Source organism: Mandrillus leucophaeus, unplaced genomic scaffold (assembly GCF_000951045.1).
Source record: "Mandrillus leucophaeus isolate KB7577 unplaced genomic scaffold, Mleu.le_1.0 Scaffold606, whole genome shotgun sequence".
Lineage (NCBI taxonomy): Eukaryota > Metazoa > Chordata > Mammalia > Primates > Cercopithecidae > Mandrillus > Mandrillus leucophaeus.
This window is the reverse complement of record NW_012106542.1, coordinates 681,909-707,581: the sequence shown is the minus strand read 5'-3', so window position 1 is coordinate 707,581 and position 25,673 is coordinate 681,909. Positions and strand designations below refer to the sequence as shown.

Below are 25,673 nucleotides of genomic sequence, written 5' to 3'. Positions count from 1 at the left end.
ACATACACATGTGTACATCCAAATTTATACAGTGAGTAGAACTCCCTTAATCTGTTGGAGGCACTCAAAGTAACTGTTCTGTTTGGGGAAAATAGGATTGTTCCTTTTCATTCAATTACTCTTTCAGCCTTTTCTCTAAGAGTACAAATTTAGAACAAACTATGTCTTCCTAGATTACTATAGAAGCTAAAAGAATGAATTACTTTTTCATTTCTACCATTTTCTTTTAATAAATGTTAGGCTTGTGACAAGAGTAAGAAACGATAACTTTTTGTAGACATTCAATGCCAAGGTCTTTCAGTTTAAAATGGTTGAGTGAATCTTGGCTTTATTAACAGAGGAAAAATATATTACAGCAGCCTTTCCCAAGAAAAGAAACTTTTAGAGGGAACTTTTAGAGGGAATGTAGATAAACATTACTGGGAAGTCAGGAGTGAAGACTTAATATTATCCATCATCATCACCATCATCATCATCAACATCATCACTATCATTAATCACAATTTGACCAACGTTTATTTCTATGAAACATTGGGTACCTGAATTAAAGATTCATTAAAACTACCTTTCTATAATGCTATAGAAATCGACAGTTTATTAAGAGTAAAGCCCTATCTTCCCAGCAGTATTTTCCTCCAGAATATTCATCAGGATGTTTACTATCCCTCCACTATACATGTGTTATATAGGCAAAGTCTACAAATATTCACTGCTGCCCTAATTCTGGATATAAATATTACAGTTGAAAAACTATACATTGTTCTACATGTTGGATATATTTGAAGGAAAGGAAAGTATTATACTTAGTTACAAATAGGAAATTAAAATACTTGAGAAATAAGAAATATTTAGTGACAACATTAATAAAATTTGCCAAACTAACACCACATTGCAATGTACAGTGGGGAAAGCAAAGATGAACACGTATTGTCTTCAGTTTTACATTTTTGTTTTTAATGTTTACATGAACCTCCACTATGCTGAACAAATATTTTCTTCTATTAGTTGTATTAAATTGTTTATGTCAGTTATTTTTAAAGCTCAAATATTTAAAGGAGTGAATTGGGAAATCATTAATGCATCGAAGTTGCAAATATTTTTTCATACAACCCACTTTGAGCTACTTAAAAGGATCACTGGATAGCAAGAATAACTGTATTCCTATCACATTTCTTCAGTTGTATCTATAGAATTAAAAATAATTGTTCACTGAATTACAATATAGGTTAATCCTTCTTTAGTGAAAGAGCAGATTCCAAAGTAAATTCTCCAAAAGTTCTTAAAAATGGCCTTTTTGGGTGTTTACAAGAATGCAGTTAAACACCAGTATACCAGCTTGTTTTGTCAGCTGCTTCATGACTGCCACAAAACTCATGCAAAAGACAGACATTTTGTACTCTTTCCATTAAGAAGTCTCGGTCAGTTGCCTGGAGCATGAAAATCTCTGAGGACTACCTTTTTCAGTGCTTGGATAGCACACCAGCTGTTCCTGACACTATTAAACACTAAATACCCAGGAGGTAAGAGCAGGAGGTTGTGGTTGGGGCATGTTTAATGTGCCACAAGGAAGTAATACAGTCAATGATTTGCAAACAATCTAAAGTAGTCTTGTATGTAGCAGTGAGCTTGAAATTTATTCTCTTATCACTGGAATCCAGGGAATGACAATATAACCACTCTAAATGGTTATATCTGCAGAGAGAATGCGGCTCTTAGAGAAAACACTCTTGTATAAGTGGTGAGAACTAGAGTGCAGAATTTGCAATGGAGAGTTTCAAGTCACTTCAAGTTCCCATATAACACTGCTTTGATCAGTAACAAATTAGTGTATTTTTAGTAACAGTTAAAGCCAGCACTAAAAGTTATTTTATAGTAATAACTAAATTCTATATCTTATACTGTCACTCAAAGGGAATAAATATTTATAAAACTATGATAAAGCAAAGAAAAGATAAACTGATCACTGAGTATGACAAAACTATGATGAAGAGGCATCAGGAGCTGCCCACATGATATAAACTCCAACTAAACAAGTGATCACTAACATGTAAATGACTATGAGTTAGAGTTCATATGAGATCTGATTTGGATATTGTATTGCTCAGCTCAGGCTACAGTAACAAAATACCACAGACTGGGTGTCTTAAACCATAGAAATCTACGTTCTTACAGTTTTGGACACAAGCAGTTTGAGATCAAAGAGCAAAAAAATTGGGTTTCTGATGAGAGCTCTCTTCCTGGTTTCTCACTGTGTTCTCACATTCCCTTTCCTCTGTGCTCAGACAGAGAGACAGAGAGAGAGAGAGAGAGAGAGAGAGAGAGAGAGAAAGGGAAGGAAAGAGAGAGAGAGACAGAGACGGAGAGAGACAGAGACAGAGAGAGACAGAGAGAGAGCGAGAGGAGCTCCTCTCTGGTGTATCCCCCTTTTTTCATAAGGCCACAAGTTCTACTGGATTAGGACCCATCTTTAGGACTTTATTTAACCTTAATTACCTCCTGAAAGGGTCTATCTCCAAATACAGTCACATTTATGGCTTCTACATATGAATTTCAGGAGGATTCAGGTCAGTTCATAACATATCATTTTTGTATACAGATATGTACATGTTAAACTACATGTGGAAATTAACAACTTATTAAAGCATAATTTATTTCTATGTTGCAAAATTATAGTCATAACATAAGGTAATATCAGTATTTTGCAAACAAACATTCATATCATAATAAAATTCTGATAAATAGACTTATTAAACAGGTATACATTACCTAGATGAATTAATTTAAATTTAAGTCAATATTTTTTGTACAATTTATGTTGAAAACACTAATAGAAAGCATAGTGTTTCACTTTTTAGATTCAATTTTGAGAATTCATACATATAATATCTTATATGGTCAGACAATACATTTGAGAACTCACACATGTAATATCTTATATGGTCAGACAATACATTTACACAGACACAAATGCACAAATGATTTAATAGTTTGTAATTATTCCACTCAAGTTAGTGAGCGTATGAAGTGCTCGGCACACTATCCAAGATGCTAGGGAACCACCATGAACAAAATGAGAGGCCAGCTCCTGAAATCTTATATCCCATCTAGAAGGGAATGGGAGGAGAAACAGATTCGAGGTGAGAGACTTCCATATAGTAATCAGGAAAAGCAATTTTGTAAAATTTCATTTATATAGAGACCTGAATAGTTTTTTTGCACTTTCCTTTTCCCCCTAATTTATTTATTCTTTAACTGACAATATTGTATGTATTTCTCGTGTAAAGCATGTTTTGAAATACACATACATTGAGGAATAACTAAACTGAGCTAATTAACTTATGCATTCCCTTACATATGTGTCACTTTATGTAGTGAGAACACTTAAAATCTACTTTCCTAGCAATTTTCAAGAATACAATACACTACTATTAGCTGGAGTCACCATATTGTGTGTTAGACGTCCAGAATTTATTTATCCCATCTAACTGAAATTTTGTATACTTTGGGCAACATCTCCCTAGTCTGCCCACTCAGTTTCCCTTAACCACCTGTATTAGTCTGTTCTCATACTGCTGTGAAGAAATACCCGAGGCTGGGTCATTTATAAAGAAAAAAGATTTAATTGACTCATAGTTTAGTATGGCTGGGAAACCCTCAGGAAACTTACAATCAGGGTGGAAGGTGAAGGGGAAGAAAGGCACCTTCTTCACAGGGCAGCAGGAAGGAGAATTGCTGAGCAAAAAGGGAAAAGCCCCTTCAAATTTTATGAAAATGCACTCAGTATCACGAGAACAGCATGGGAGAAACCGCTCCCATGATCCTATTACCTCCACCTGGTTCTGCCTTCAATCCAATCAGTTCTCCAGAAGGTTGTGTATGCTCTGAATCAGTGTCCAATATATGGTACTGTTTCTCCCATAACCGGGATTCACCAGTCTAGGAATCAAAGGGTGGACACAGTACCACTCACCATCACCCCCTAGTGATCCACTAGCAAAATTCTTGCTTCCTGTTTCTGTGACATTACATCCTGCTGGCCTAGTGGTCTTAGTTCCAGAGGGGGAAATGCTGACACCAGGAGACACAACAACGATTCCATTAAACTGGAAGTTAAGATTGCCACCTGGCCACTTTGGGCTCCTGCTAACTCTAAGTCAACAGGCTAAGAAGGGAGTTACAGCGTTGGCTGGCGTGATTGGCCCAGATAATCAAGATGAAATCAGTTTGCTACTCCACAAAGGAGGTAAAGAAGAGTACGTGTGGAATACAGGAAATCTCTTAGGGCATCTCTTAGTATTACCATGGCCTCTGATTAAGATCAATGGGAAACTACAACCACCCAATCCAGGCAGATACAATTGGCCCAGACTCTTCGGAAATGAAGGTTTGGGTCACTCCACTACGTAAAAAAAATCATGACCTGCTGAGGTGCTTGTTGAAGAAAAAGGGGATACAGAATGGGTAGTAGAAGAAGGTCATCATCCATACCAGCCATGACCACGTGACCAGTTGCAGAAATAAGTACTGTAATTGTCATGAACATTTTTTCTTTATTTTGTTAAGAATATGTTTGTGCATGTATACATTTGTACTAAGAAAAATATCTTCATTTTCTTTATCATGTGACACAAGATTTATTGAATTCACATCAGCATTAAGTATTGTTAACTTTCTGTAATAGCATTTAGATTAAGGATTAGCATGCTTTGGGTTGTACAAGGGATAGCTGTATTATGGTAGGTGTAATTATGACCTTATTATTGTCTTTATTTGGAGATTATGTATGACTTCAGGAGACGTGTATGGGTTAAAGTTGACAACAGGTGGACTTGTGATGTTTAATATTGAGTGTCAACTTGATTGGATTGAAGGATGCAAATTATTTTTACTGATGTGCCAGTGAGGGTGTTGCCAAAGGAGATTAACATTTGAGTCAGTGGACTGGGAGAGGCAGACCCACCCTCAATCTGGGTGGGCACCATCTAATCAGCTGCCAGTGCAACTGGAATAAAGCAGGCAGAATAAGGTGGAAGGAGCTGACTTGATGAGTCTTCTGGCCTTCATCTTTCTCCTGTGCTAGATGCTTCCTGTCTTCAAATATCAGACTCCAAGTTCTTCAGCTTTTGGACTCTTGGACATATACCAGTGGTTTGTCAGGGGCTCTCAGGCCTTCAGTTACAGACTGAAGGCTGTACTGTTAGCTTCCCTACATTTGAAGTTTTGGGACTTGAACTGGCTTCCTTGCTCTTCGGCTTGCAAATGGCCGATTGTGGGACTTCACCTTGTGATCTTGTGAATCAATACTCCTTAATAAACCCCCTTTCATACATACATTAATCCACTAGTTCTGTCCCTGTAGAGAACCGCAATACACCACCATTCTACTCACTGCTTCTGTGAGTTTTAATTCCATGCAGAGGCAGCTCTGGGTAAAAGAGGTTCTGGAAGTGTTGAGGGAAACCTCAGGAAAATCAGAGCCACCTTCACTGTGGATCAAAAACCAGATGGAAGAGGTGGCAGAGAAAATGGTCGTGTATGACTTTTTAAGCCACTGTTAGGACTCCTGTGGGATTTAACTACCCTTTCTGCATTGACTTATCTTTTTTTTTTTTTTTTTGAAAGGTTAGATGTTTTATTAGTGAAAGATAAGTGAACAATGATTATTTACAGAAATGACATTTTTTTCTGGGATTTCCTATATATGCACAAGTAAAATTTCTGGCAGCAATAATATAAAAGACAATAGAATTAAATGTAATTAAACTTTTGTAAGATGAAATTCTATCATTCTGGAGATGTGATACAATAACTAAATCAAAGTAGACTAATAAATGAATAATGCATTTTATATATTCAAGATAACTATGAAATAAATAATATGAAAATAGTAAGCTAATGGAAAAATACAGTAGAAGAAGAAATAGTACTTAATAAATCAAAAGAAAAATAAGCAAATTAGCAATGAAGCAAATAGAAAATAGGAAGATATTAGAGAAAAACTAAACATCATTATTTCCAATGTAAATGGACAATATTTCCCATTTAAAAAATCAAACCTCTATGCTGTTTATAAAAAAAATCAATTAAACATAAAGACCCAAAAAGTTAAAATCAAAATATTTTTATAAAATATGCACCACGCTAGCAATCTCATTGTTTAGTAAATATCCAATAAAAATGAATGCATATATCCACTAAAATCATAGCATTTTGAAAATAGTGAAAAACAACCAAAAGAACATTAATGATAGAACAGCTAACTGCTATACCCATAACATGGAATAGTGCATATCAGTGAAGAATAATAAACTGAAGCTAGCTCCAGTAATACAGAGGAACTTCACTGATTCTTCAGTCAAGAGATTAAGCAATTAAATATTCAAGAAGAGAGTGGGAGCCAATATTCAACATTCTTAAAGACTTATCTTTATCACATTATCTCTATCTATCTAGTATACTTACCCACTAAGCTGTATCTCAGTTTTTATTAACATGAAAGAGATATAACTAACTACACATTAATTTTTCCCCAATACAAAACAGAACCTTAGCATACTTGCACACAATTTATACTTATTGTATGGTGCAATTGCATTAATTTAAAATTACATGAAAGCTTAACAAAAATAAAAATATTTTGACTGAGAATGTAACAAAGTGAGTAGTACTTTACAATTTGTAATGACTATTTGATTTACATAGTATTTTCATCTCTGATTAAATTTTGTTGTTTTCCAGTGTAATTTCTTGAACCTTATTTTATTCATTAAATATACTGAATGGGTATTTTATAAAAGCACATAAAAATCCATCTCACAATTTTTAACGAATTTCTTTTCTGTGGACACTTTGTTAAGAGGATTTTGTTTATTTTCTCTATTACAAACAATTCTGCTATTGGTAAATTCTTACTATTGCCAAAGTTGGATCAAAAAGCATATAGATTCAACATATTGAGCTGCATTGTCAAGGTGACTACCAGAAATTTTACTTCTTTACATTCCTATCAACAAGGTATATTTTCTAACGTTCTCACCAGCACATATCCTAATTGTTTGTACTTTTTATTTTATGCTTGAACTTTAACAGCATATGGTTTTTGGTCATTTCTATTGTGTGTGTGTGTGTGTGTGTGTGTGTGTGTGTGTGTACCAGCTGCAATCTTTCCTAATCTACTTTTTTCATGTGTTATATCTGTGTCTATCTATTGAAAGTTTAATTTACTAACTTATTTTTATTTGCTTTCATTTTTATATAGTAACTTTAAATGGTTTCCTTCTGTGTGAATGTGTTTATATCTATGTGTGCATGTGTGGTATATATACCTTAAAAACCATTATCCTTTAGTGTTTGTGTTTGGTAAAATTATGTGGGTTTTTATCCTTTTGTGTTTGGTAAAATTATGTGAGTTTTATTGTTTAGTCTTCTGAATTTCTATACAACAAGCATATGGGTTCTGAAGCCCAGACCAGGCGAGCCACCTTAATTTCATGATATAACTACAGAGGGCTTGCTTCTGCTCTTTTATGTATCATGTAGTAATCATCCCTTACTTATTTGATTTAATTAAGACTAATAATATAAAGGCTTGGGATAAATTTTAAGAATCATCTGGCACAATGTTTCCATTTTACAATCCAATGCTTGAAGGCCAGAGATGTTGAAATCATTCTTATTTTTACTTAAAGACATTCTTGTACAAAGTGGTAGCAAGGTGAGGGTGGAACTGAGCCCCACTAACTCACAATTTCAGTTAAAGTAGTCATGAGTTTGTTAATTCATTCATGTCTTCTTTCAATAAATTTTGTTAATTCATTCATGTTTCTTTCAATCAATAAGTATTTACATTTGTATACTATACACTAGATGCTACTTTCAATGAACAGTAAAAAAGTATGTTACATAATTATTTATTTTGTAAAATGCTACTTCTAGTGTGACAGTTTTGTATTCAATGCATTATTTACATTGAAAGCATTAAATAAACTTGGTAGGAAGACATAGATAATAGATAAATATAAGCAGATTATATTTAATGTATGGCCTCTAGAAAATGTTTTTAAAATTTTCCATATGTATAGAAATTGCATATGCTCTTGCTTTTTAATTGCATATGCTCTTGCTTTTTATCACTCTGTCATTGTCTTAACAGGTTGAGGTCGTCACCTTCTCACAACTGGAAAGCTGAAATGAATCCTATCTGCTTTCTCCTTCAGCCCCTTCAGTTCCTTTAACATAGGAATAAAGGAATCATTGAGCCAATTCAAAAGATTGATCCTATTACTTTCATTGATTACAAAAATAAAATGGAAATAAACAAAACAGAACAAAAACACATAAAGCTCTAATGAGTTTCTATCCCTGTTTTTAAAAAAATCATCTAAACTCATTGACATGCTAAGAACAGCGTGACATGAATAGATTTCAAATGTGCCTTGCAGATTAGATTCCAACTGTGCTGCCAGAGACCCCATGCTGTAACTACTCATACTTATTTACTGTTTATGATGAGGCTCTTTCATGCCTCTGTGCTCTTGAACAGGTGATTCTGCAACCTGGAGGACATTTGCCTCACTGTTGATGTCCAGGTCCATGTCACTTGTGTGGACCCTTTCATTTCTGATCTCAGGCAGAGATAATTTGTTGACTCCTCTGTAATCTCATCACACTTAGAATATTTTGAGTTTTTAAAACTCAGTGCATGTTTTTTCTTACTATAGTAAAACAATTTTACCCCAATGGCCCTATCATATTTATCTTTCGACACCAAGCACCTAGCAGAGGTCTGTCATTAAGTCCAAAATAAATGTTTATTGATTAGATATTTATAGTAATCACATAGACCTTTACACAGAAAAGACAGAAATACAATACATAATTCTATAAAGAGTGACCTGGTAGCTGGTTATGATCTTTCGAGTCATTTTCAATACTAAACTGGGGGTTCTGCTGATATTGAATTTTCTAATATACTTCACTGTTTTCAATTTAGAGAGTAGAACCAAAAGTAAACAGCATTACTTTAAAAAAATCACATAGGCAAGAAGACTTAGCCAATTTATGGAGTGCAAATCAGGAGAGTTAATGTAAATTTCTTTGCAGAATAACATGAACCTTTCTCAGAACTGACGCGTGTAGCAAAAAGAGAGATTTCATGTAGCAAATCAGTTTTTTTTTTTTGCTTTTGCCTTGTGTATATACATTGCATTATGATCTAGAGATACAACAGAATTAGGAAAATTGTATTTTTGAATTCTTATTTCAGAATTATAAATATACTAAAGTTGCTTTCCAAATAAGAATGCAAAATAAAATTGAAATTTATTTTCAAATAAAATTGAAATTTATTTTCAAATGAAATTTAAAGGTTGTACATTCTATTATATAAAAAAGACATTATGCAGCAGAGAAATGTAAAACAAAAGAATATAAGTGTGTGTGTGCGCGTCTGTGTGTGTGTGTGTGCGCATGTAAGATGCTACAAAGGAATGGAATATTATAAGACATTGAAACAAGGGTGTGCTAGTTAATTTTAAGTGTCAACTTGACTGAATTAAGGAATACCTAGAGAACTGGTACAGCATTACTCCTCAATGTGTCTTTAAGGGTTTTTTCAGAGAAGATTGCATTTGAGTCAGTGGATTGGATGAGGAAGATCCACCCTTAGTGTGGGTAGGCACCATACAATCAGTTGGAAGCCAAAAGAGAACAACAAAAAGATGGAAGAAAAGCTATTTTCCCTTTTGCATGTACGTTATCTCTTGTCCTTATACCTTCTCCTATGGAATCATGCAGAAAGAAGTTTCATACTGGATAAAGCTTCTCAATCTTGGACTGCTCATCCTCCAGAACTATAGGTCAAACGAATTTCTCCTCATGATAAATTTCCCAGACTTAGGTATTCTATTACAGCAGCACAAAACGGACTAATTGGTCAGAAAATTGAAACCAATTGGAGTTGTTGCTATAACAAACACCTGAAAATGTGAAAGTGACTTTGAAACTGGGTAATGGATGAGACTGGAAGAATTTAGAGGAGGAAGCTAGAAAAAACCTAGATCACCATGAACACAGTATTAAGAGAAATTCTGGTGAGAGCTGAGAAGAAAAGAAATGTAAGTAGAGTCTGAAACTTCTTAGAGAGTTTTTAAGTGGTTGTAATTGGAATGTTCATAGAAATATGAACATTAAGGGCTGCTCTTACGCAGTCTCAGATGAAGCTGAAGAACAAGGTATTGGATTTTAGAATAAGAGTAGTCCTTGTCATACAGGATTATGGAATGCACACCAGAGGAGAGTTAATGTAAATTTCTTTGAAGAATAACATGAATCTTTCTCAGAATTGATGCAAGTGACAAAAAAAGAGAGCGCTATTTCATGTTGCAAATAACTTTGCAGAATTGTGTTCATATCCTAGGACTTTGTGGAAAGTAGAACTTAAGAGCAATGACCTAAGATACCCGACAGAAGAAATATTTAAGAACCACAGCATTTAGGATGCTGCATGGCTTCTTTAAGCCATTTGAAGTAAAATGAGAGAGGAAAGAATGATTTAAAGACAGAACTTAACATTAAATTAAGGCAGAAAGTAACATTTTTGAGTACTTTTAGCCTGGCCATGTAAAGAATGAAAAGTGTGTTTATGAGATCAAACTAAGGGGGTGGCCAAACTACCCTTTGCTAAATAGATTACCACGGACAGAAGGGGGCCAGGTGTTATTCTTCAAAACACTGGATGAAAGACAGAGAAGGCATCTCTGAACACCTCAAGGTTTCCTCTTCCATCATAAGCCCAGAGCTCTGGGAGGGCAGAATGGTTTCCAGAGATAGACCCAGAGTGCCCCCACCCCTGCCCAGACCCACTGCTGAGGATTATCTAGGGACTCTGTTTCCCACATTCCAGCAAAGTGCCCTTCAGTCACTCCAGCCATGGCTCCAGTGGGCCCAGGGGAGCTTTGACCAACCACTCTGGAAGGTACAAGTTCTAAACCTTGGCTGTATGGTGTTTATTCTGGAGGCATGCAGAGTGAGTGGGCTGTAAGACCATGGTGGCCTTCACCTAGAGTTAAAAGAATTTCACAGAAACCCTGGGGACCCAGTCACATACTTGTCACAGGGGCAAACTCGCCCAGACAGCCTCAAGTATGGCAATGACGTATAGATCTGTAGGAATGAGGGCATGTGATACGGTATGGTTGTGTCCTCACCCAAATCTCATCTTGAATTGTAGCTCCCATAATTCCCTCATGGTGTGGGAGGGACACAGTGGGAGATAATTGAATCATGATGATGGTTTCCACCATACTGTTCTCATGGTAGTAAATAAGTTTCATGAGATCTGATGGTTTTATGAAGGGAAACCTCTTTCACTTGGTTCTCACTCTTGTCTTGTCTGCCATCATGTGGCCTTTCACCTTCCACCATGATTGTGAGGCCTCTCCAGCCATGTGGAACAGTGAGTCCACTACATCTATTTCTTTTGTAAATTGTCCAGTTCCCAGTATGTTTTTATGAGCAGTGTGAAAAAGGACTAGTACAGTAAATTTGTACCAGTAGAGTGGGGCGCTGCTGTAAAGTTACATGAAAATGTGGAAGCGACTTTGGAACGGGTAACAGACAGAAGTTGAAACAGTTTGGAGGGCTCAGAAGAAGAGAGGAAAATGTGAGACAATTTGGAACTTCCTAGAAACTTGTTGAATGACTTTGACCAAAATTCTGTTAATGATATGGACAATGAAATCCAGGGTAAGGTGGCCTCAGATGATGTGGAACTTGTTGGGAACTGGAGCAAAGGTGACTCTTGTCATGTTTTAGTAAAGAGATTGGCAGTATTTTTCCCCTGACCTAGAGATTTGTGGAACTTTGAACTTCAGAGAGATGATTTAGGGTACCTGGTGGAAGAAGTTTCTAACCAGTAAAGCATTTGAGAGGTGACTTGGGTGCTGTTAAAAATACTCAGTTTTCTAAGGGAAGCAGAGCATAAAAGTTTGGAAAATTTACAGCCTGACAATGAGATAAAAAAGAAAATCCCATTTTCAGAGAAGAAATTCAAGCTGGCTGCAGAAATTTGCATAAGTAACTAGAAGCCAAATGTTAATCACAAGGACAATGAAGAAAATGTCTCCAGGGCATGTCAGAGACCTTTGTGGTAGCCCCACCCATCACAGACCTGGAGGTCTAGGAGGAAAAAAATGGTTTTGTGGGCCTGGTCCAGGGTCCCTCTGCTGTGTGCAGTTTAGAGACATGGTGCTCTGAATCCCAGCTGCTAAAAAGGGCCAAGGTACAGCTCTGGGTCATGGATTCAGAGGGTTCGATCCTCAAGGCTTGGCAGCATCCACATGTTATTGAGTCTACAGGTACACAGAAATCAAGAATTGAGGCTTGGGAACCTCTGTCTAGATTTCAGAAGATTTATGGAAATGCCTGGATGTCTAGGCAGAAGTTTGCTGCAGGGGTGGGGCACTCGGAGAACCTCTGCTAGGGCAGTTTGGAAGGGAAATGTGGGATGGGTGCCCGCACACAGAGTCCCCACTGGGGCACTGCCTAGTAGAGCTGTGAGAAAAGGGCCACTGTCCTTCAGATCCCAGAAAGGCAGATGTACTGACAGATTGCACCATGGGCCTGGAAACGCCTCAGACATCAACGTCAGCTCATGAAAGCAGCCAGGAGGGAGGCTATACCCTGCAAAGCCATAGGAATAGGGCTGCCCAACACCATGGGAATCCACTTCTTGCATCAGTGTGACCCAGATGTGAGACGTGGAGTCAAAGGAGATCATTTTGGAACTTTAAGATTTGACTGCCCTACTGGATTTTGTACTTGCATGGGGCCTGTGGCCCCTTTGTTTTGGCCAACTTATCTCATTTGGAGTGACTGTATTTACCCAATGCCTGTATCCTCATTGTATCTAGGAAGTAACTAATTTGCTTTTGATTTTACAGGTTCATAGACGGAAGGGACTTGCCTTGTATCAGATGATACTTTGGACTGTGGACTTTTGAGTTAATGCTGAAATGAGTTAAAAATTTGGGGGACTGTTGGGAAAGCATGATTGTGTGAACATCATATTTGAGGGGTGAAATGATACGGTTTGGCTATCTCCCCACCCAAATCTCATCTAGAATTGTAGCTCCCGTAATTTCCTCATGTTGTGGGAGGGAATCAGTGGGAGATCATTGAATCAGGGGGGTAGTTTCCCACATACTGTTCTTGTGGTAGTGAATGAGTCTCACGAGATCTGATGGTTTTATAAGAGGAAACCCCTTTCACTTGGTTCTCACTCTTGTCTTGTCTGCCGCCACAGGAGACACGCCTTTCACCTTCCACCATGATTGTGAGGCCTACCCAGCCATATGGAACTGTGAGTCTAATTAAACCTCTTTGTTTTGTAAATTGCCCAGTCTCCAGTATGCCTTTATCAGCAGTGTAAAACAGACTAATACGCCATGTCAGAGAGTCCCCAACCAGGCAAGGCATAGTGGATCCCTGAGAGTAGGACTGGTCTCAAGAGACCAAACTGTAGGGCCATCAGCATGCAACTCCAAACTGGGAAAGCTATAGGCATATGATTCTAGCCCTTAAGATATGCTGGGTATACCAAGCCCAGCAAAGTCATGGGGTTGAACTTTTTGAGGCCTTGGGGGCCCAAACTCTACCCTCATGTGTGCAGACATTATTCTCTAGCTTTAAGACTTTATGTTGTTTTCCTTGTTGGGCTTTGGACTTAATTGGGAATAGTTACACCTTTCTTCTTGGCTAACTGTTCCTTTGGTATAAGAATGTCTAGCCTATGCCTGTCCCACCATTGTATTTTGGAAGCAGGTAACTTATTAATTCACAGGTTCACAAACTGAAGAGGAATTTGCCTCAGAATGGATCATGGTTTGAATATCACCCATATCTGGTTTAGATGGAACTTTGGACTTGGGACTTTGGAGTTGATGTTGGAACAAGTTAAGACTTTAGGGGCTATTGGGATAGAATGAATGCATTTGATTGTGAAAAGAACATTAATTTTGAGGGCCAGGGTGAATTCTTGGCACGACTCAACATTACCCCTGGTGACCCACTAACAAATTTTTGCTTCTTGTTCCTGCAACTTTATGCTCTGCTGACCTATACATCTTAGTTCCAGAGAAAGGAATGCTTCCACCAGGACACTAACAGTGATTCCGTTAAACTCAAAGCTAAGACTGCCACCAGGATACTTTGGGCTCCTCATGCATCTAAGTCAACAGTCTGAGAAGGGAGTTATAGTCTTGGCTGGGGTGATTGATTCAGACTAGTGAGGTGAAATTGGACTACTACTCCACAGTAGAGGTAAGGTGGAGTATGTCTAGAATACAGAAGATCCCTTAGGTTGTGTCTAGTATTATCATGCCCTATGATTAAGGTCAATGGGAAGTTATAATAATTCAACCTAGGTAGGACTAGGAATGACCCAGAGCCTTCCTGTAAAGAATCGTGACCAGCTGACATACTTGTGGAAGGCAAAGGGAATACAGAATGAGAAGTAGAAGAAGATGTTAATAAATGCCATGAGGATTTATTACATCTTGTACTATGAGCACATGAGTAGTTGTAGAAACGAGGACTAATTATCATAAGTTTTTAAAAATATTTTTTGAATATGTTTATGAGTATTTATACATATATTAAGAAAATATATTTGTTTTTCTTTATATATTATTCTTTCATCATCACATATAAGATATATTGACTTTATATTAGTCTTTAAGTATTGTTCATTTTATACCATAGCATTTAAGTTATGGGACATTTGGCAAAGGGTAAGCGTCACCCAAGGACTTTACCTCCTCTTCAGGGGAAGGAAAGAATGTATTTTTAATTGTACAAAGGAAGTTGTATCATATTAGGGGGAATTATTACCTTGACATTATCTTTATTTGGAGATTAAGTATGGCTTAGGAAAATGCACATGGATGCCAAGTGGATAAGGGCTGGACTTGTGATGGTTAATTTTAGGTGTCAACTTGACAGATTTAAGGAATACCTAGTGGTATGGTTTGGCTCTGTGTCCCCACCCAAATCTTATCTTCAGTTGTACTCCCATAATTCCCATGTGTTGTGGGAGGGACCTGGTGGGAGAAAACTGAATTATGGGGGCAGTTTCTCCCATAATGTCCTCCTGGTAGTAAATAAGTCTCACGAGATCTGATGGTTTGTTTTATCAGGGGTTTCTGCTTTTGCTTCTTCTTCATTCTCTCTTCATTTATGGGCATCCATGTAAGAAGTGACTTGCTCCTCTCTGCCTTTTGCCATGATTGTGAAGCTTCCCCAGCCACATGAATCTGTAAGTTTTGAAAATTCTTTTGAAAATTGCCTGGTCTTGGGTATGTCTTTATCAACAGCATGAAAATGGTCCAATACACCTAGAGAACTGGGAAAGCACTACTTCTGTGTGTGTCTGTGAGGGTGTTTCCAGAGGAGATTTGCCTGTGAGTCAGTGGGCTGAGTGGGGAAGATCCATCCTCAATGAGGGCAGGGACCATCCAATTAACTGGGGGCCTGGAGAGAATTAAAATGGAAGAAAAAAAAGTGATTTGCACATGCATGCACATTCTTGCTGTTTCATGTTCCACAATAGGATAGCACAGCAAGAAAGCTTTGTTCAGATGTAGCCATTCAATCTTCAACTTTTCAGTCTCCAGAACTGTTAGCCAAGTAGATTTCTGTTCATGATAAATTACCCAGTCTTGGGTATTTTGTTGTATAAGTACAAAATAGATTATAACAATGAGGTCTGCTTAGTTCTGTGGGTCCTCTTTCTGTGTTTGCTTAGATTTATAAATGGCTTCTCCATCCTCTTTATCTTCAGCCAGGGCAACATATAAGGTATTTTACAAGAATTTATGTGTTTTTGTTTTTGATATAGTGTCTTCCTCTGTCACCCAGGTTGGGGTACAGGGGTATACTCACAGCCTACTGCAGCCCCAACCTGGTGATCTCAAGCAATTCTCCTGCCTCAGCCTCCCAAGTAGCTGGGACTATAGGCGTATGCTACCACACCAAGCTAGTATTTGTATTTTTGGTAGAGACAGAATTTTATCATGTTGCTCAGGCTGGTTTCAAACTCCTGGGCTCAAGCAATCTACCCACCTCGATCTTCCAAAGTGCTGGGATTACAGGCGTAAGTCACTGTTCCCAGACACAAGAATGACTAGCAACATCACTTCTTGGACTCTCATCAGAGAGTTTAATTGTTCTTCAGTGTGACCGGTAACAGAATTTGTTTAAAAAGTTTCTGAAGATGAGTCTGGAATAGCGAGGGCTAAGAATTCTCCTACAAGAACTCGTCAATTAGGGGAGGCTGCATATCTTGACACTGTGATTATAATCTTTGTCTCTGTGGCCTAACTTTTGAATCTCAGATTAACCATTAAACAATTGTGTGGTCTCAAGCAAATTTATCTTTGCTTTAGTTCCCTCATTTGCAGAAAAGGTGAAAAAACATAGCACCAATTTTCTAGTGGTATTAAATGTGTTAATATTTACAGATAAAGACATTATAATAGAGTTTGCCACGTAGTACTGCTATTCTAGGGTGTGTAAAATAAAACAAATACTGCTGGGCACAGTGGCTCACGCCTGAAATCCCAGTACTTTGGGAGGCCAAGGCAGGTGGATCACTTGAGCTCACAAGTTCGCGACCAGCCTGACCAACATGGAGAAACCCCCTCTCTACTAAAAATACAAAAAATTAGCTGGGCGTGGTGGCACATGTCTGTAATTCCAGCTACTTGGGAGGCAGGAGAATCATTTGAACCTGGGAGGCAGAGGTTGCAGTAAGCTGAGATTGCAGCATTGCATTCCAGCCTGGGCAACAAGAGTGAAACTCCATCTCAAAAAATAATAAAATAAAATAAAATAAAATAAAATAAAATAAAATAAAATAAAATAAAATAAAATAAACAAATACCTAAATACTCACTTTCTGTTCTCCTGCACCACACATAGGGTATGACTTCCAAAGTGTGACACTCTCAAGACTCCTGTCCTCAACTCTCACCCCTGAATAGCCAACAAGTAGATTATAATGATATTGGATCACTTTGTTAGAGACCCAAAGGAAAAGAATTATACATTTGTTAAGTCTTCATGAAATAATGGAAACCCTTAGGATGGACTAGAAAAAACATGTCATAAAAATCCCCCAGAGTAGAAATGATGCCTCCGTGAACTGTACTTCTAAGATCAGAGCAGCCAGTTTGGTTTTTCTCTGCCTAACACCCCGACCTTGCTCAGCGTGGGCCCAGAGTAGCCCCAGCACATCTAATGCTGTGACAGCAACTTATGATTTGGTATTCAGTCCAAGTCCCCAGAAGCACTCTAAGGTTATAAAACCTTCCTCTTAGATTTGTCCTAAGTATTTTAGACTATACATATTTACACCTTGTGATTCAAACCTACTTTGATGGATAAGTGAATCCATTTTTATGAGCACTTTATCTCTCAGCTGTGTGCCAAGAATTCTATAGTACCATGAATATCAATACAAATGCTAATGCCTGCGTCCAGTGACACACATTGAACTCCAACTTACAGTGTTGCCTCCTTTATACCTAATGTCATTTGAAATTATTTTCACAGATGCTGTTAGGAAATTCCATAGAAATAATGATGAAATGTCTGAGTTTGGAATATACTCACTCAGGGGCTCTCAGTGACAATTCAGTAAGCCTTGTATTTTTTCTGTGTAGCATCATATTTTTATAGGGTAAAGAAATCACTTTTGATGCAAATGTATTTGGCCAAGGTGCTAAGGACCAGTTACTATGACTAATTAGAGTTTAATGCACACCCTACATACCTAACATTACTTATTTTGATTTGATCAGATGCCTCTGCCATGTTAAGAGTAAGATCTATTGACCTACCTATTATCTATCTATCTATCTACCTACCTACCTATATATCAATCATCTACCTATTATCTATCTATCTATCTATCTATCTATCTATCTATCTATCTATCTATCATCTTCCTATTCATTTATCTGCATCTATCTCTCTATGTAAGAAAAAAACGTACATTTGAGTATTATATATACACATACATAGTATATATGTGTGTGTGCAAACTAGCAGTTAGAAGTACTAATTCCTAAAACCAACACTGTAATTAAATAGATATATGATCTTGTGCAAGTTATTTCAATTCTGTAATGATAATGTAATTTTAGTGGACAGTGTGATAATCCTCCAAAAATTAGTCCCACCTAATCCTATGAACTGTTCATATTTATATTAATATATCTCCATCTCCTTTATACCTCCATGGTCATTAGCTGTTGAATCTCATGGAGGCAATTGGCTTAGGTCTAAAGCAACAAATCTAAATTCTGACCCCTTTTTTTTCTGGCTAATAATGCGTGTTTAAGAAGTATAAATGTAACCTACTTAAAGCCAATATGATCAGAAGAGACATACGCTGGGAACTCTAGAAAATTTTCTTTGTATCCCGTTTGGACACTGGTGTGCAGATGCCTGGAATTGCTATTGCCATTTCAACCTCTCAGTGGATAATTGACAAGCTTGTCACAGACCAGAGGCCACAAACTTTAGAATCACAGGGGAGAAAAATAAAGAAGAGTCTCAACTAAACCTGCCGGAATCTCATCCTCCAAGCATTTTGATAATTTGAGACCATAAATCTTCTTTTGTGTGCTATTTTTATTTTATTTATTTTATTGTACTCTAAGTTCTGGGGGACATGTGCAGGATGTGCAGGTTTGTTACACAGGTAAATGTGTGCCATGGTGGTTTGCTGCACCTATCAACCCATCACCTGGGTATTCAGCCCAACACGCATTAGCTACTTTTCCAGATGCTCTCCCTCCCCACCCTCCCCCAACAGGCCCCAATGTGTATTGCTCCCGTCCCTCTGTTCTCACTGTTCAGCTCCCACTTATAAGTGAGAACATGAGGTATTTGATTTTCTGCTCCTGCATTACTTTTCTGAGGATAAAAATTTCTTCCAGCTTCACCCATTTCCCTGCAAAGAACATGATCTCATTCCCTTTTATGGCTACATAGTATTCCATGGTGTATATGTACCACATTTTCTTTATCCAGTCTATCATTGTTGGGCATTTGGGTTGATTCCATGTCTTTTCTATTGTGAGTAGTGCTGCAAAGAACATTTGCATGCATGTATCTTTGTAATAGAATGATTTATATTCCTTTGGGTATATACCCGGTAATGAGATTGCTGGGCCAGAATCTACAAGGAACGCAAGCAAATTTACAAGAAAAAACAACCCATTAAAAAGTGGCCAAAGGACATAAACAGACACTTCTCAAAAGAAAACATTTGTGCTGCCAACAAACATATGAAGCAAGGCTCAACATCACTGATAATTAGACAAATGCAAATCAAAACTGAGAGACAGGACTAGCTGGATTTCCTAGGCTGACTAAGAATCCCTAAGCCTAGCTGGGAAGGTGACTGCATCCACCTTTAAACACCGGGCTTGCAACTTAGCTCACACCCAACCAATCAGGTAGTAAAGACAGCTCACTAAAATGCTAATTAGGCAAAAACAGGAAGTAAAGAAATAGCCAATCATCTATCGCCTGAGAACACAGAGGGAGGGAGAATGATTCGGATACAAACCCCAGGCGTTTGAGCAGGGAGCAGAAACTGCCTTTGGGTCCCCTCCCATTGTATGGAACCTCTGTTTTCACTCTATTAAATCTTGCAACTGCACATTCTTCTGGTCTGTATTTGTTACTGCTGGAGCTGAGCGTTCACTTGCCATCCACCACGCCATCCACCACTGCTGTTTGCTGCCTTCCCAGACCCGCCCTTGATTTCCACCTCCGGGGTGGAAGGGTGTCCGCTGCACTTCTGACCCAGCCAGGCAGTGTCCATTGCCACTGCCAATCAGGCTAGAGGCTCGCCATTGTTCCTGCGTGGGCTAAGTGCCTAGGGTTCGTCCTAATAGAGTGATTGAAGCTGTAACACTCACTGCATGGCCCAAGGTTCCAGTGCTTGGAATCCATGAGGCCAAGAACCCCAGGTCAGAGAACAAAAGGCTTGCCACCATCTTGGGAGCTCTAAGAACAAGGACCCCTGGTAACAAAACCACAATGAGATAGCCTCTCACACCAGTCAGAATGGTGATTATTAAAAAGTCAAGAAACAACAGATCCTGTCAAGGCCGCACAGAAATAGGAATGCTTTTACACCATTGGTGGGAATGTAACTTAGTTAACCATTGTGGAAGACAGTGTGGCGATTTCTAAAATATTTTCTGCGCTGTTTTATACTTTGAGTTGCATTAGAATTTTCTGATACGTCCAAATTAAGATTTGGCAAGTCACTAAACACTCTAAGCCTCTGCTACTTCAAATATAAAATGGGAGTATAGAGAGTGGGGACCTCATTGAACTTATTTATGCATTAATTCATGTGAAAATGCATATAAATTTCTTAGCATAATAACTGGCACTTAGTGAACCCTCATCAAAATGATAGTTTAAATTCTTCAACTTTGTAACTAATGGGTAGAGTTCCCTACTTCCAGTAATTTGTTTTACAATTTGAAACAGAATTGTATCTGAACTCTTCCCAAAATGAAGAGTAATCTTTTGGTTACAGAGTTTTGAATATATCATTACTCTGTCCAAAACTTTCAAAGCAGTGTCAATTACGGTATGTAGTCTGAACTTCAAGAGTAATAGTCATCTCCTTTTTTCATTCTAAAATTTAACCACCCCGCTTCTGTAAACCTCTTCTCTAAGGAATGTCTTTTGCTGTCTGTCCAAAAAAAGTTAGAGCTCTGCCACTTAATTTTTGGGTAACAAGTTTGAGCCTCTTATCTAAGAATTGGAAATTTGTAACTGAATTTCACGAACAGGTTAACGAAGATTAAATGTAACAATACATGTAAATTACATCTTCTGGTTTCTTCCACTAGTGCTGGCTCCCAGGTTGCTTTCCACAATGATTCTACTTCTGCAAGTACTGGACACAAACTCCACTCCTTGTCATGCTTCTGTAGAATGCTTCCTTCAGCAATTTACCTTAATTGAAATCTTGCTTTCCCCTGAGCCTAGTACTATGACTAGAGCATTCTGGACTCAAAACTTCATTCCTTCTGCTTATCATTACTGCTTCTGATTAACTGATCTTTTCTCCTAAGAGAGAATGGTGTTTCTTATGTTTACCTTTCTTCTTTGTGGGATTTTTTTCTTTTTTTTTTTTTAAACAGAGTCTTGCTCTGTCTTCAGCCTGAAGTGCAGTGTCACAATCTCGGCTCACTGCAACCTCCACCTCCTGGGTTCAAGCGATTCTCCTGCCTCATCCTCACGAGTAGCTGGGACTACAGATGCACGTCACCATGCCTGGCTAATTTTTTTTATATTTTTAGTAGAGATGGGGTTTCCTCGTGTTGGCCAGGATGGTCTCCATCTCTTGATCTCACATTCCACCTGCCTTGGCCTCCCAAAGTGCTGGGATTGCGGGCGTGAGCTACCACACCCGGCCCTTTGTGGGCATTTTAATGGTTGAGCCAAATCTCTTTCTTCAAGTTGTCTCCTTTTATGGTTTCTTCAACATCATTTACTCTTGGCTCTCTCGCTGAGTCTCTGATAACTACTTAGCATTCTTTACAGACTCCTTTTCCTCTCCCTGCTCATGTACCATGATTTTGTCTCTCACTCTACCTACTTAACTCTACAATCTTGTTCATCTTAGCCCCTATGTGCCTGTGACTAAATCGTGACCATCATTTGCATTTTCCGGTAGCTTCAATAGCAAAACTGCCTCTAAACTAGACCAAGGTAAGTCTTAAGGACATTTAAAACATTTATTTAGCACTTACTGTTTACATCTGGTGTAGTCTCTTTCATTGACTAAACATTGCTACCATGTTTTCCTTATGCATTCTGCCACTACTTTTATTTGAAATGTTTAGTATTTCTCACCTAGGTTATAGTGTTATAATATTTAGTAGTCCAAATATTGCTTGCCTTAACCTGCAGTCTCTCTGGTTGCTTCAGCCACATTTGTCTTTCAAAAAATGTGCATTTAATTTTGTCCTCAGCACTGTCTCCAACGCTCTTCACAAATGTGTCTCTCGACATTTCCAAGTTTATCTTTGTCTCTTCCCTGCCTACTTTATGTTGCCTCAATGCAATATAGTTCCCTAAGATTCAGGGCTACTTCATATTATGCCCTTTATACATGCTGTTCTCAAAATCAGAAATGTCCTTTTTCAGGCCTCATGCCGTGGCTCACACCTGTAATGCCAGCATTTTGGGAGGCCTAGGAGGGTGGATCATTTGGAGAACAGGAGTTGGAGAACAGCCTGGCCAACATGGCAAAACCCTACCTCTACTAAAAATATAAAAATCAGTCAGGCATAGGGGTATGTGCAGCCTCTTGGGAGACTGAGGGATGAGAATTGCTTGAACCCAGGAGGAGAAGGTTGCAGTGACCTTAGATTGCACCACTGCACTCCAGCCTGGGTGACAGAGTGATATTCTGTCAAAAAAAAAGAAGAAGAAGAAGTGAGTGCTCCTTTTCACTCAGGTAAACTTCGTTTCATTTTAAAGACTGACCTCAATAGCTCCACTTCTAGAAAGTCATTTCCATATGCTGAGAGTGTCTTGTTTCCTGTCTCATTTTCCACTGTCTCTTCCACAAATCTGCACGTTAACATCCAGAGAGTATTACTGCTTTATTTATGTATTTATCTATTTTTTAATGGAACCTCAGAACCTACAATGGAGCTTAGTATATAATACATGTCTACTGTGTAAGTTAATAAAGGAACAGATAAGTCTGGCTAAGAAAATACTTTTGATCAAACTGATGTTAGAAGTTTTCAATCAAGCCTTTGAATGTCTTGATTCAGCCACAAGGCTCAATGTCAATAGTTACAATATCAATATCCCATCAATAGTATGGCAGTGATGACACTGCTTTGCTGCCTGTTACAGAAATCAATGGAGCAGCTTCAAATGAAAAATGTCTAGAGAAATCTTAAGAGCAGTGACAAAAGAGTGCAATAAACCATTTACGAGAATTTTGGCAATCCTGACACCTCAAGCCATGCTAAGTCTACAGAAGAGTGTACAATTCTACTTTCCATTACCAGGTAGAGCATGAGCTTTCATAAAAGGAAGGACTACATTGATTCCCATTAGAAAAATGGATATCATGTGTGGAAAATCCATTACAATAAAGTGTAGAACTTATTATAGCAGTTCACATTATCTGAAGGCAAGTGACCTTGAATATTGATTATTTCATAAACTCAAAGGCACAATGATGCCATGTGTCTTTGCAATACTTGCTGAAGTGCTTATGAATCCAGATGAGTAATGATAGAAATAGCATCTGTCTACAAAGCAGAAATAACTGTACACATTATATTGTCTAAATATTCTTAGCTAATAGAGAAAACTTTGTGTATGAGACTCTGGTTTCATATTAAGGTTTTGTTTCTTCTGTGTTGCCATGGTTAAATGCTGCAGTAATTTAGGGTGGGATTTGGGTTAGCAATTGTTACAAAAATAAAAGACTTCGAAGCCTACTTGTTTTGCAAGTTTCGTTGTAATGCAATTACTCAAAAGCAGGAGTTTACTGTAGCTAAATGCAGGAGTTTACTGTAGCTAAATGAAAATTAAACTTTATTATATTTCAAATGCCTTCTGATCCAAATTCTCCCAATACATTTATTAATGAGATCAGTTTCTTCAAATACTAGTAGGTATTTGAAAAATACCATCTCTACCAAAAATACAAAACAAAATTAGCCAGGCATGGTGGCACAGCCTGTGGTCCCAGCTACTTGGGAGGATGAAGTGGGAGGGTCACTGGAGAATGAGAGGCCTAGGTTGCAGTGCTGATATCCTGCCACTGCCCTCCATCTTCTTCAATACAACTTGGATGACCGAGTGAGACCCCATAGGAAGAAGAAAAGAAAGAAAGAGAAACAAAGAAAGAAAAAGAAAGAGACAGAGAAAGAAGGAAAGAAAGAAAGAAAAAAAGAAGAAAGAAAGAAAGAGAAAGAAAGAAAGAGAAAGAAAGAGAGAAAGAAAGAAAGGAAGGAAGGAAAGAAAGAAAGGAAAAGAAAGGAAAGAAGAAAAGAGAGCGAGAGAGAGAGAGAGGGAGGGAGGGAGGGAGGGAGGGAGGGAGGAAAGAAAAAAGAAAAGAAAAATATCTATGTTGATATTCTGTCCAAAAAGACTAACTGTACTGAGAGTTGCTGAAATTAAACTTTGATGGATTTTTCCATTTTCCTTTCCCATGCTATCAGATTTTTACTTCATATAGTTCTCTCTCAAGAGTGGCTCATAGGATTTGCATTTGAAGGAGATACATTATGGTAATCATTCTCATGATGATTTACATGTTCACACTATAAAAGAAAAAACTTTAAAAGTTGGACAACAGTTTCAAAGCTCACTAAAAACAAATTAAAATATATATGTTATTACAATTTCATAGGATAATTGTTTATTAACCACTTTGAAATTTTTAGGTAGCATATTAAAAGAAAGAAAAGATAAGAGCCATTCTATCACTAAAGTATAATTTTGATCCCTACTACAGGGAACATTGAGCTTAACCTAGTACCTCCACAATAGATGCAGATATCTGGAAGACATTTTTGTTACTTATAGCAGTGAAATATATCTGATGCTATTTTAAAGTAGGTATTCCATGACAAAAGTTGAATTAACTATGCTGTTATTTCTAAGTAAAAGCTATGGCTCTTAATCAATTAAGTCATTATTCCCTTATGTATCATGAGGCTTCTCTCATTATACTAAAAGTATTTAAAAAAATATTTTGGTCAATATATCATTATGTGGAATTTTTTATATATTATATGTATTTAAAGCTTTCTAGTTGTAAGCCAGGGATAAAATATAGTGCAGATTAAAAAGTAAAAAGAGATTAAGAGTTTAAGGGGAAGTGAATTATAGCTAGATAAGATTACCCATGAATTTATTTTATGACCCAGCCAAAGAGATGGAAAGGAAACCTAATGAAAAGCGGTCCACGCAAGAACAAATTCTTCAGGAGCTCAAGAGGATTCAGAATATTTAAGTCATGAATTCAATTAATATTTAATTTAACAGGTAGATTGGAAACTTAGAGAATGGCAATTTTGCCTGGTACAATTAGAAATTATAAGTGAGTGGCGTTAAGAAAGAAGCTGTGAGAAGATAAATTTCAGGAAAGGTTCTGATGTCCTTGCTCATACTAATTTAGCATCTGGCCACAGAAATCCACCTGGCAATCTGGAGTCCAGAATGCTTGTTGGGACTCAAGTTCAGTTCCAAGTTATCATCTTACTTCTTACAGCACTGAACCTGGGGCCACATTCAGGTAGAGCATGCACTGACTTTGAAGTTTGAATAGCAGTTTGGTCTATTCCCTGAATTGTACCCTGCTGAGAACCTATGGTTCAAACAAAGTTATATTTCCTTCCAACTATCTTACCCTTCAGTCAACACTGCTGCTATCAGTGTTATCTTTTCTATAGAATCTGTTAGTTTCCTTCTACTGGAGCCATGCTTAAAATTATGTCTTTCTTCTAGACTGTGACATTGGGGCACTGAGCTCTTGTCTGTAGATGGGGATCATCCCAGCACTGGGCTGTTCTATATACAATGCTTTTCCACCCTTCCTT

General features: G+C 37.7%; 1 protein-coding gene across 2 annotated transcripts in view; it reads right to left on the bottom strand.

Moving 5' to 3' along the window:
* The window catches only part of CDH12 (cadherin 12, type 2 (N-cadherin 2)), an 831,087-nt gene that overhangs the window by 127,833 nt on the left and 677,581 nt on the right, over positions 1-25,673 (bottom strand). The window lies entirely within an intron of this gene.